The sequence below is a fragment of the Canis lupus genome, chromosome 15 (assembly GCF_011100685.1).
Source record: "Canis lupus familiaris isolate Mischka breed German Shepherd chromosome 15, alternate assembly UU_Cfam_GSD_1.0, whole genome shotgun sequence".
NCBI lineage: Eukaryota > Metazoa > Chordata > Mammalia > Carnivora > Canidae > Canis > Canis lupus.
The window spans coordinates 37,906,220-37,919,146 of NC_049236.1; the positions used below are offsets into that span (position 1 = coordinate 37,906,220).

Here is a 12,927-nt window from a genome sequence, read left to right on the forward strand (position 1 = left end):
GATAATTCTCTCATGTCTAAGAGTGAGCTGGATGATTCTGCTGATCTTATAGCCTGACTCAATTATGCATCTGTGGTCAGATGTTGGATGTTTAGTCCAAGATAGCCTTGGCTACAACAACCTAGGCTGACTCGGTTCTGTTTCACGTGTCTCACTTTCTAATAGGATTCCCTGGACACGACCTCAGAAAAAAAAATACAGAGAATCAAGAGGGAAAGAAAGCAGAAACTGACCCATGCTTTTTTTTTAAGCCTCTGCTTGAGACAAGTTTGTTACTGTCCCATTAGCCAAAGCAAGTCACATGAACAAGCCCAGTGTCAATTTGGGAAGAAACTGTCAACTAACAGAACAAAGAACGTAGACCCAGGGAGGCCATTTAATTAGGGTCATTGATGCAATCAACCTATCAGTGCGGAAAGAAGAAAGGATATGTGGGACTGTTTTCATAGGATGAATAGAATTTTACAAAGTACAGACAGGGAAAGTGATTCCAGGTGTAAGAGGAACAGAAGCACAGTCTCTCCACCATAAGGGAGAGACAGGAAGAAAGAAAGGAACCAAAAACTAGGAGACCAGTTAGAAGCTATTGTGGTTGTACAAGTAATAAATAATAGTTATTGTAATGAGGATTGTACAAGTAATAAATAATAGTTATTGTAATGAGGATTGTACAAGTAATAAATAATAGTTATTGTAATGAGGACTTAGGATAAGGTGGCAGACGCAGGGAAGACAAGAAGAGAAGGGATTCAGAGGCATCATGAGAGCAGAATCTCCAAGAATGAATGGGTGTAAGAGTAGGAAGACAGAAGAATCAAATGTGAGCTGAGGTGTGTTGAGAATCTGAGTTGATGACAAGGCTAGGAACAGGTCACGAAACCGGAGTAAGTGTGGGGGCAAAGAGATAGGACAAGTTCTGTTTCTGTCATGTTGATTTACAGGTGTCTGCTATAGTAGTGAGATCTAGTACTCTGCCATATAGAGAAGAAAATTTTTGAAGATTAATGAACACTGCTCAGGGCGGTTGTGGTAAATTGGAAAGAGCCATGAATATGGAGCTAGAACTGCTGGAGTCCCAGCTATTCCCCTTATTAACTGTGTAAAAACATGAGGATAAAGCAGAGAAGAAAATGGCAACACAGGGGGTTACCGATTGTTCATTTACTGATACGTTCTGAATCCCTTGTCTTTGCTTTTGCTCTAATGCAGCCTTTTCCCTCAGTCTGCATCACCTGCTCATTTATAAAAACCAGCCATGCCTACAAAATCCTAGGAGAAATAAAAAAAGATCTGTGTATCCAGAGGGACATGCATTTCACCTACAGGTTTCAGAAACCATTTGGGATTTTTTTAATATCAATGAGCTCTGTTCAGATAAGCTACTGCTGTAATTTTTTTTCTTTAAGCCGTTAAGTTACTGTAATTTAAAAAATAACCTCAGCTATTTTGCATTTATATTAAGACTTATTTTTGCATTATTATTTCATCAGGAAAAACTTGACTCAAATAACTTTTAGATATGATTTCAAAAAAAAAAGGTTACTGAGTTTGTAAATGTGATTAGATTGGATTTGGATGCTAAAAAGTTTTCCAGAGAAACATATGTACAATTTTATGTTGAAAGTATATAGAGAAGCAGAGAGCCATTATACCAAAACTGACTCCACAGACCACCTTCATCAGCATATCTATTACAAAAATCGAAGTTAACTCTGGAGTGAAGAGAGCACAGAATTACCAAGGAGCCTTTGGAATAATTGCATTTAGTCAGGCCAAACACATTCCTGGACAGGAGTGAATTTGAGCTGGGTTTGAGGGAGTAGAGCATAAGAAAGAGAAAACAATGCCGAAGGACTAGCAAGGGAGATGACCCATCATGTGCTGTATGACCAGTAAGCATTGGCGACTGGAATGAAGAGTTGAGTTAAGGGCAGAACCCTGAGGCCATTGAAAACCCCTGAATCGGCATGTGAAGATCAAATTCATTAGAGCTTGGCCTTTATAGTTTCTCTAGACCTGTCCCTTTCCTCTCCAAGCTTCTCTCCCTACTCCAGTGAGATGTCGCCACCTCACTATCCTACCAACCCACTGTACTTCAGAACTAGAGTTGGCTTCTGCTATGATTGGGAGTATGGTTCTTGATGGTGGCTCTGTGGTAGTGTCACCTGTGAAGCTTTGTCAGCCCTGCTATTTGTTTTTAATATATCTGTCCTCCCTCTCCAAAAGACAGAGGACAGATATATTAAATTCCTTGGCATCAGAATGTAAGTTTAATGCAAGTGTGTGGAGAAAATGGTAAAGAAAATCAACATTTGTTTTGAGGGCGATTTTAATGAATCCCATAATGATTGACACCTCTCTATAAAAACATGATGCATAGGTCACAGAGAGACATGCATTTCTTCTTGTGGCAGATTAATGACTTTTTGAAAGCTGCCACCTTTGAGAGGCTGTGAGAAGAATCATAGGGAGAGATTGTCTAAGAATATAAGTCAGTGATTCTCTCCCTGTCTTGTAGCATCTCTCAGAAACGCCTGCTTGGTCTGTAACTCAGCTACACTCGCTGTGGGGTTGTGCTCTAAAAAAAAAGGACATTAGACTTCAGTTGTTCTCCCTTTTAAAGGGGCTAGCCTGTGAGGAGGGTGAAACAGTCCAAAGTTGGTTGCCAAATAGTCTGTGTGTAGATGTCAGCTGTTGAGAGTCGTTAGGAACACAAGCTGTGAAGGTGAGTGCAAGGACAGCCCTTCTCACTGGAAAGAGGGTGTTGTCAAGGGTCCCCAAAATCACTCTCAGTTTCAACAATCCACTAGAAGGACTCACAGGACCAGAAAAACTGTTTTACTCACTATATGGTTAAATACAGTGAAGAGATACAGGTCAACATCAACAAAGAGACCAAGCACAAACTTCCAGTTGTCCTCTGCCAATGGAGTTATACAGATATACTTCATTGTCCCAGCAACAACATGTGACAACACATATAGAGTATTGCTGACCAGGGAAGTTCACTGAGCTCTAGAGTCCAGGGTTTTACTGGAAGTCTCTTAGGCATGGAGTACCCTTGTGGCTGACTTTCATTACTCAGCCTCTGGGACCACCAAAGGTCAAACTGATATCTCACCGTCCAAGGCCTTCACCATAAATCACACTGGTATGGTTCAAGGCCACAGGTAAACAAAGACACTCTTGTCAAGTAGAATATCCCAGAGTCTTAGAGGTTACTTCTCAGGAACCAGTCACGAGCCATACCTTTCTTTGGAATGTGTGGGGTTTGAACATCCCAGGCCTGCTAAGTCAAAACTTAACAGGCCCAAAGGGGAACAATTCAGGATCTACTTTTAAGGTCATTCACTGGAAATATCCTGCTCATCTTTCCAGGAAGGGGAGCCCTGCTCTGGAGATCCCCACATTCTTTATTCTTACAGTGAAAGCCAAAGCTGAGGTCCATACATATATACCTTTGAGTTCACAATATTATGTATGTAAAGCATAATACTTTGCAACCCATAGAAGAGAATAATAATTCTCTTAATAGAAGAGCATAATGTATATGAAAAAAATAAATGAAAACCTAAGTCTTTCAATATTCTCTATGCTAATTAACCTTCTGCTAAACATTTTGAAAAGTCAAGAAATAATCTTTAGCCTTGAAATAGTCTTTGACTTTCAGTATTTTCTTTTTTCTTTTCTTCTTCCATACACATGGCTATCAGATTTATTTGTTTTTAATGCACACGTCATGGAAAGATTGAACTTTTGGAAGGCCTCAAATATAAGTCAAAACATCTTAATACAATTTTTCAAGAGAGAGATTAATATAATAAAAATAAGACAATTCATTTCTTCAGATTTTACCCTGGTCTGTGAAATCTGACGGATTTTCTTAATAAAAAATTCTGAAGACCTTTCTCTGTTTTTTGCTGCTTACTTTGAAGTACTTACAAATTAGATCTGTGCTCTTTGATCCAGGTTGATTTCTTTGTGTTTGTGTTGAATACTTCTTCCAAAGGGCAATGGCAGCTTCTAGATATGCTAAGAATCCTATCTTTTTATGGATTGAGAGGAAAACAATCTGCAACATTCAGAGAACTGAACAAAGACTAGAAGTTTGCTTTGAACCTGGGACTCTCCCACACCGTACCCAAGCCCATGCCAAATTTGTACAGGTGTACAACACATGAACAGATGAACAAATGTGATTATAAGAGCTCTTAGGATGCACCTGAGCCCATAATGCATTTCTCCCAAAGTGGACTTGTGCATCTGTTATGAACTTGAAGTATTTGTTTACTTGCCAACAAAAAGCTATTTAAATTGCTAAGCTTGTACTCTATTAGGTCTTAAGGTTTTAAAAAGAAAAAAAGAAAGAAAGGAAAAGAATAAGATGAGATGACATGACAGGAGTGTCACCATGTGCTCAATGTCTCCCCAGGAGCACAGAGCTCAACAGAAGAGGCATAAGATTTGAGATGTCCTAACTTTCAGGATATTACAGTCATCTTATCACCATCCTTTTGTTCCGAGAATGCACTGTTACTTAAGGAGAATTTCAAATTGTAAAGGTTATTTAATGTGGCTTTTGTAATAAGGTTTGTTGAAAGCAAAAGAAATATATATGTTTATTTGGAAAATAAATATGGAAAGCATGTCCCCCACTCCAGACCCTGGATATTATTAAAGGTATTCTCTTTATGGGGTCCCTCTCCTCCTTCTCAGTCACACCCATGCCCTAGATTCTTGCTCCTCTACCTACTTGGCATTCTCTCAAATCTATTTTTCTATACACTCCTCCAATTTTTCACTCACTGAACCAATGGGTTTTAATGCCTACTCAATCAGTCCCTGCCTCCATGGAGCTTAAATTCAAGTGGGGCAAAACAGATCATTAACATAATGTATATGCACATAAAGTATGAAGGTGCTAAGTGCTACAGAGAGAAATAAAACAAGGTGAAGGGGATGAGAAAGTGCCAGAGGGCTGAAACAGAACTTTCCTGTAATCCTGTTTCCCTTTGGCCTTCTTGGCTGTACTGACTCAGCTTGATTCCTTGCTGGGAGAAAGTAAATCTCTTCTCCTTTCTTCCTTGCTTTCTCACTAGCACATACAATGTGCCTATAATATCTGATACTTGTCATATTATTTATTTTAATCCTCAAAACAACCTATTTGCAGAAAAGAAGCCTCAAAAATGTAACACAGTTAATTCAAGTAGCTACTTAGTAACAGAATAGGAATCTCGAACCCATGTCCTCTGAAACCAAGTGGCCTAGACTTTTGTACCTGTTACCATTCCCATTGTTTGACACCAGAAAGAAAAACTGAAGGTAGGAATATCAGGCCAGGTGGGTGGAGGACAGAAAGCCCCAGGTAAAATGGCAGAAGTATCATTCATAAGGGAATAGAAGTAAGCTGTTTCAGAGCATACAATGGGCACTCAACAAATGCTTATTGAATGTCTGTTATGTGCCAGGTGCTAGGAGTCATCATCTACTTTGCCTGCAAATAAGATGTGTTAGAGTCAGATCGATAGACAGAGGCAGACTGAGGAATACATGTTTTAAATAAGAACAGGATATCAGATTAATAATTGTCTCTTGGATCTGTTAACTTTAATGGAACCTAGAAAAAATATATTAATATACGGAAAGGAAGACGAAATAAAGGACATAGGAAGTGTAAATAAACTAAATTTAGAACTAAGGGCGGCATTAAGTTTTAAATCAGAGTGCTCACCATTACCTTAACAGTGAGTTCAGTGAGGTAAAGGAAGGCAATAGCATTAATCACTGTAAATTTTTCCCAAAAAACTTTAGAAGAGAGCTTGTGGGAAAGAGCTATGGTATAATGGATCAAGCATAGGATTTAAGACTTTCCCATCCTGACTCTGTCATTTAGCAGTTTTGTGACCTTTATCTATAAAATGAAGTTAATAATCCTTACCCAGCGGGGCTGGAATTGCATAAGGTCACACATGTGAATGTGGCATCAAGTGAACATTTTCGTCAGAGCTCTTGCTACTTCAGGGGACAGAAATGCAACTCCAAAGGTTATTTACTGGCTTGTATGACTTTAAAAAATGCAGTGTTGGTGCTTTAGGTATGCCTAGAGGCAAGAACTCAACTGATGTCACCAAGAGCCCAGCTCTCTCCATCCCTTGGCCATGCTCTCATTTGTGCTAACTTTATTCTCAGGTTGGCTCTTCCCTTGGGGGAACAAGATGGCAGCTGGCAGCTCCAGACTCAAATCTTCAGTTACAGAGCTCATCTACCATAACTCAACCCCAGCTTTAATAGGGCTGTCCTTGGCCTGGCCAGGTCATGGAGCTACCTCTAAACCATTATTATAGACCAAGAAATTCTTCACTTTGATTTACTTGTTTGGGGTTATATGGTTTGCTTGGGAGTCAGAGATAAAGTCAACTTCAATTGATCTACAAACCCTAAAGGAGACAAAGGCAATGTCTAGGGGAAATGCTGTTGTGAAAATGAAGAACATAAGATCATGAAACCAAACTAAATCCACCAGTGCAGAAGATCAGTTAGTATTGTTGCATCTGGATCTGCTGGGCTTGGGTGTCATGTCTCTGAATAGACCAGAAATAGAAACCAGCTCCTGCGCTAATCATGTTTTCTAAATAATGTTTCTTTTGGAGGAAAATGTAATAATAATAATACTGCTTTCTCTGAGCACAGAGAGCCCACTCAAATAGCCTTATGCTTCAGGAAAAAAAAAATCATCACTAAGCAAGAAAAATGCATTTCTTGCTTGGCTCATGAGCCAGGAAGAGGATATTGGAATATTAATATTTAGTGCATGTACCTAGAAATGACCCTCTATGCATAAATATGCCTTAGCAACTCCATTTATACCTACATCAAGGAAAAAAATTAAATTATGATATACTGCTGTGAAGAAATGAAATGAAACACCAGACATATATTAAACTTAAAGAATAGAAATGAACCCACAACACAAGAAAATTTGGAATCTCACATACTCCGCTTAATATCGATTTCTGTGCGTCCCTGTTTCTATAGACTAGTTATGAACTTGGTGACATACAAAATTAATAACTTTTTACCTTTCCCTTTGCCTAAAGAACTTGATAATATGAGTCTCTCCCATCTTAGACACAGCATCTTTCTCTTCCACTCAATTTCTTCCTTGTTTCACAGCCAAGATTCTAGAAAAGGCAGACCATGCTAGCTCTTTCTACTTTCTTGCTCTTGCCCCCATTCAAGCTCATGAAAATCTAGTTTATCTTTTTTTTTCAGTAAGGAGCATTTTCCAGGTTCAACAGATCCATTCCAGTCTTTTCATTATGTAACATGTCCATAGCATTCTCTGCTTCTGGAAGCGCTCCTTCCTTGATTTCCATCTCATCAGACTCTCTGGTTTCCCTTCTACTTCTCTGGGTGCCTCCTTCCCTCCAGGTACCCCTTACATATGGCTTATCTGAGCGGTTCTTACTCTACACATGCTCCCCTAATCCCATGTCTTCACTTGCCCCATATATGCTGACCCATCCCAATCTTTATCTCAAGCACAGACTCTCTAGCCAAGTGCCACTAGACATCTCCACCAAATTATCCCACACTTGTGTGGACTATTTTAAAAAGAAGACCAGGAAAAGAGCCCTGTATATTGGGAAATAGCAATATACAAAAGATGTGATGGAAGATAAGAATACCTGACACAGCTCAGAAAGATATGAAAACCAAGTTATGGATGTCCAGGCAGCCAGAGCAAGAAAGATTTTTTTGAAAGGGAAAGAAGGCACCAAACTATTACGTGCAAGATGGAGTAACACGAGGACTGAAGGTTATCCCTTCAAATTAACCACTAGAAGCTCCTTGGTGATCTTGACAAAAGGCATTTCGGTGGTTAGGACAACAACTAGACAGTGGTGGGTTCAGGAGTAAATAAGATGAAAGTTGAGAACATCAGCCATTCTTCTAAGAACTTCACTGAGAGAACAGAAATAGCTAAATGGAGATGAGGGGCAAGGGAGCATTTGTTTATTTGGTTGGTTGAATGGGTGGTAGTTTTTAAGCTGGGAGAGAGCTGAGACTGTTTACTAAAGGGAATAAGAACAGTGTGGAATTAGAAAAGGGCAATCCAGGCATCAGAGAGAGGTAGGGGTGGTGGCTCCACTTCCCACCACCACTATGTTCTATCAGAAACACAGCTTTGTGTTTCACTTCCAGGGCTTTCGGTAATTGTTTATTGTGCACAGGTTAAAATTTAATCCTCAGCGTGGCATTTAAATGATATCCTCAAGGTCTGATTTCATCTTTCCCATGTTACATCCCACAAGTCCTACTCAGAATGATGTTGGAGCCTTCCCTTACTTCTTTCTCTTGTCTTTTAAGACCAGTTCAAGTTTAGTTTCCCCTTGGTTTACTCCAACTACCTCAGTTCTCAGCAGTTACTCCCTTCTTTGACACTTCTGTAGGATTTATATGGTTCTTCACTTTCCCTGACTGTTGTCATGATTCACCCACTCATGTATACATTTCTGCTCCCTAATCAGTTGTCTGTCCATGAAGGGCTTTGCCCGTCAACCTCCAACAGAACCCTTTGCTTACATTGTGAAGCCGTTGTATTAGGAACACCCATGATAGAGAGTTCTCGGAAACATTTGCAAAGACTGACGTTGACTCTATGCAGGTCACCAGTGACCTTGTGGGAATAACTGATGGGTAGAGTGGGGAGCAACAGGAGCCAGGTAAGACATAAGACACATAAGTCAGCAAAAGGGAATGAGCAATCCTAGAAGGGTTGAAGTCTTTTGATAAATAGTTATTGAGCGACTACTGTGAACAGAGTGTTACCCTGGATATGAAGATACAGCAGTGAAGAAAGCACATTTCTCTGCCCTCAGAGAGCTTACCATCCGAATAGCAGATAGACATTAAACATGTAATGTTAAATGTGACAAGTGGAGAAAAAAGGAAAGATTACTAGGAGTCTATAGTGTCCCCTATGTATTCCTGGTGGCTTGAGCACAACCTGATGTGTAGTGGGTACTCCCTGTCTTATAGGAAGGAGAGAAAATAGTAAGGAGGGAGGCAGAGAAGAGAAAGAAAGAAGGATAAAAAGGAAGGAGAAAGGACATTAATTATGAATCCCAATACCTCATATGTAATTGGTGGTTGGGATAAAAACTGCAAAGTCAAAAAAAAAAAGGGTCAACCCATTTGTTCAGAAAACAGTTAGGTACCTACTGTGGTGGGGTTATTTTCCATTTATTGGTAAGACATCGAACAAAAAGATTTAGATTGCAGCGAAAACAGAAGGAGGCCTTTGAACAAAATAACTTCTAGAATTGCTTGTTTGCTTCTCTAAAATCCTGGACCTTGGTCATCAACTCTATTTAACAGGGTCCTACACACCTTAGTTTGTTGGGTGGAACTGCTGACGTGAAGATGAGTTTTTTGAAGGAACCCCAAGTGGAGCAGATAAATTGTAGCCACTCACTAACTACGGATTTCCTGTTTGTGAGACACAGCGGTATGCTTCTCTCTCTAAAAAAGACCAGAATTTGGGATATTTCATGGATATCCAAATCCTGAGAAAAGAAAGGATGATAAGTGAGAGATACCTCCAATGGAGCAGCTGCTGGTAAACACTCAGCTACCATATCAACATGTGAAACTGCATCATGTGTCACATTATTTGTCATTTTAATGCAGTCATATAACCACCAGATTACAAAGTTAAATTTATGTAAATCATGTTTTGGAAATTACTGGAGCAGACTGTGGGGGCTGTTTGTACTCAATCTGCTAATGAAAGGACCCATCTCCCTAACAGAAAATCAAATGAAGGAAATATTTTGCTGCACTTCTTTGGTCTATTTTGAAGATGTAAAGGATTCTGTTAAGAATGTTTTCCCCCAAAGGCTTTAATTTGGAAGAGATGGGGGGTGGAAAGAGAAGTCTGTGTTCATCCATTGTTAAACAGGCCACCTTGGGAGCTGGGGAATGTTCCCTTTGGTTTATGGTCTATTCGGCAAGGCTGGTGGTTTTTCTGCTCCCAACTGATTAATCTATCAAACCCCCAATGTTTTCAAGGAACCACAGACTACTCAAGCAATCGTTATGAGAATGATGTCCCTGCATTATGAATCTAACATTCATTTTCGTAGATGGCAGCATGACTAATGATAATGCTTCGCATTTCTATAACAATTTACAGTTTCCAGACCACTTTCACATTGATCATCTCATTTGATTCTCACGACAATCCTGTGGGGTCTGGAGGGGAGGAATTATTGTTCTTATATTCCAAATGAGGAAGAGAACCCGAGGCTCAGAGGGGATGTCACCTACCAGTCGAGTAAACTGTGAAGTCATAACTGTAACATACACCTTTCGATACTGATTTTAGTGTTCTTTCCATAGACAATTTCCCAAAACAGTTTCTGAAGAACCATGGTCTTGAGAGTCATGCTGTGAAAACAAAACTATTTCTGAGCATATATACATTTCAACTATATATCTATATATCTATCTATATATATATACACATACATATTAAAATACACAGTAATGTGTGTACTAGACACAGATCGTATCACTTGTATCAGCTGATGTTCACTGCAGGAGACAGAAACCACTCTAGTATTTCAAGCAGAAAAGGAATTTCATACAAGAAATTCAGTGATTACAAAATCTTTGGAAGGACAGGAGGAGCAGAAGTCAGGGGCTGCCGCAGACTACTCAGCTCAAGAGCCCACATGCAATGTTGCCACAATACGGATGTCTGGAAGCTGTGATTGTCACACAACTGAGCCAAAACTGCCTATAAATAATCACAGCCTTGTGACCTTTCTTCCCAGCATCAACAGCAGGAAGATGGCCTACCTCTCACACTCTCTTTCCAAACTTCATAGGAATGCCCATGACAAGCAGAACCAAATTCTCATTGAGAATGTTAGTTGCAAGGCAGTCTGAAAAATGTCATTTTCCGAATGGGGCTGGGGGGTCTCTATCATACCCCTTTTAAAAATGTATGGTGCTCATTAACATGGTGAGGCTATATAAAAAAAAATCCTGCAGTAAAGGAAACTATTAAACTTTAATCTTGCTAAACTCAGCTTTTCCCCCAAATTACTTGGCCACGGAGCCCTTTATCCACAGCCCTGCATTAAGCAGAACACAGTCTGGAGAGGTGGCGCTGCAGCCACAAGTTCACCAACATGTCAGGTGAGCAACCGATCAACAAGAACCGGGCCAGCGTGTATGGCAGGCGTCCGGTGGGCCCGGGCAGCTGAATGGGCCGATTCCCACTCACAAAACAAACAGATCCATCAGAATCCCTTTCCTTGAAGTGATTATAGTGCAGTTGAAGAAAACACCCATAAGGCCCAACTCCCAGAAACTTAAGATGCTAGAATTCATGCTAAGTAGGAACGGAGTTAAGACTACAAAGGGCTGTAGATGGAAATCATGGTCCGTCACTTGAGGGTCAAATACAGCCAACAATGCATTTTTAAGAAAATATTTACCCACCTACTTGAGAGAGAGAGCAAGTGAAAGCAGGGAGAGGGAGAGGGAGAGCAGATTTCCCACTGAGCGCAGGGGCCAAGGCCATGACTCAAGGACCTGCGACCACAACCTGAGCCAAAACCAGGTGTGGGGGTTGCCTGGCTGACTCAATCAGTTACAAATCTGCCTTGGGCTCTGTCATAATCCCAGCGTCCTGGGATAAGCCCTGCATAGGGCTCCCTGGTCAGTCAGCAAGGAGTCTGCTTCTCCCTCTCTGTCTGCCCCCCTCCACTCATGCTCTGTCTCTCAAATGAATAAATAACATTTTTTTTAAAAAAAAACAACAACCAAGAGTGGAAGCTCAACTGACTGAGCCACCCAGGCACCCCAGGTAATGCATATTTTTTAAAGTACCCAAGTATTGTTGGGTGAGCCAACCACTGCCTGTTAACAGACCCACCACCCTCTATTGTCTGCCATCTGCCCAAATCACAAAATTCTGTTTCTCTCTGGCACATGTAGGCATTTAAGTTTGACACACACAGGTGAACACATGCAGGTGAGAGGACTGTGGATTAGGTGGGGTCTGGACTGAACTCTGAAGGCAAAGTGGGACAACACCCTCCACAGTACTTCTCCTGGACTTCTGTAACAATATTCCTTACCTATGTGAGTACGCACAGTACGGTTAACAAGTAGGCCCAGAATCAGCCACAGAGACCTCCCTGAGAGCTCTGAAACATGCCTCCTTGTAGTGGAGAAATTTCAGATGAGAAAACCATACATGAGGCAGGCCTCAATGTGATTAAGGGGAGACAGTGCATGCTCCCCTAAAGCAAAGAGGGCTTAGAAGGGGAACCCAGGATATCCCTTCTCATTCATCATGGAGAGAGAGAACACAGGACATATAATGGCTATTGTATCTCACTGTTCTAGTGGGACTTCTACTATGAATAAAGCAATCTTTTCTTCATCCAGATGCCATTTTTATGCAGCTTATGTAAAATACTTAAAACACAATTCCTCATGCACCCAGATTTGGAAATCTTATCCTGTAATAATTTGGGTTTTTTTCTCACCTTACATCCCCACCCACCCACTTTCTTCCATTGCCAAAACCTAATATTTGCCACCCATTTTTTTATGCTTTCAAAAGAAATGAATTTTTAGAAAGCTTTTAAAAGCCCTAAGGAACATTAATTAGGGAACATAAAAATGAAGGGTTTTTTTTGTTTTTTTTAAAGAGAGTAGCATTACTCAGGGCCATAAGAACTATCTTCGGGAAACTAAAGAGAAATTGTGAATGAAAAACCCTTCAATTACAATCTTTTTGTACGATGTTGTTAACATTATTTTCAAGGAGATCACTGTGGAATAAGAAACTGTTCACTGTAAATGTTGTAATCTAGATGGTTTTATACCATAATCGCTAGT

At 40.3% G+C, this 12,927-nt stretch overlaps 1 long non-coding RNA gene across 2 annotated transcripts in view; it reads right to left on the bottom strand.

Annotated features, from left to right (window-relative positions):
• Positions 1-12,927, bottom strand: part of LOC119869390 — a 111,222-nt gene that overhangs the window by 21,877 nt on the left and 76,418 nt on the right. For both annotated transcript variants that reach the window (XR_005370652.1, XR_005370651.1), the window contains one exon: positions 10,336-10,455. This is a non-coding gene — a long non-coding RNA (uncharacterized LOC119869390). The remainder of the gene's footprint in view (positions 1-10,335; positions 10,456-12,927) is intronic.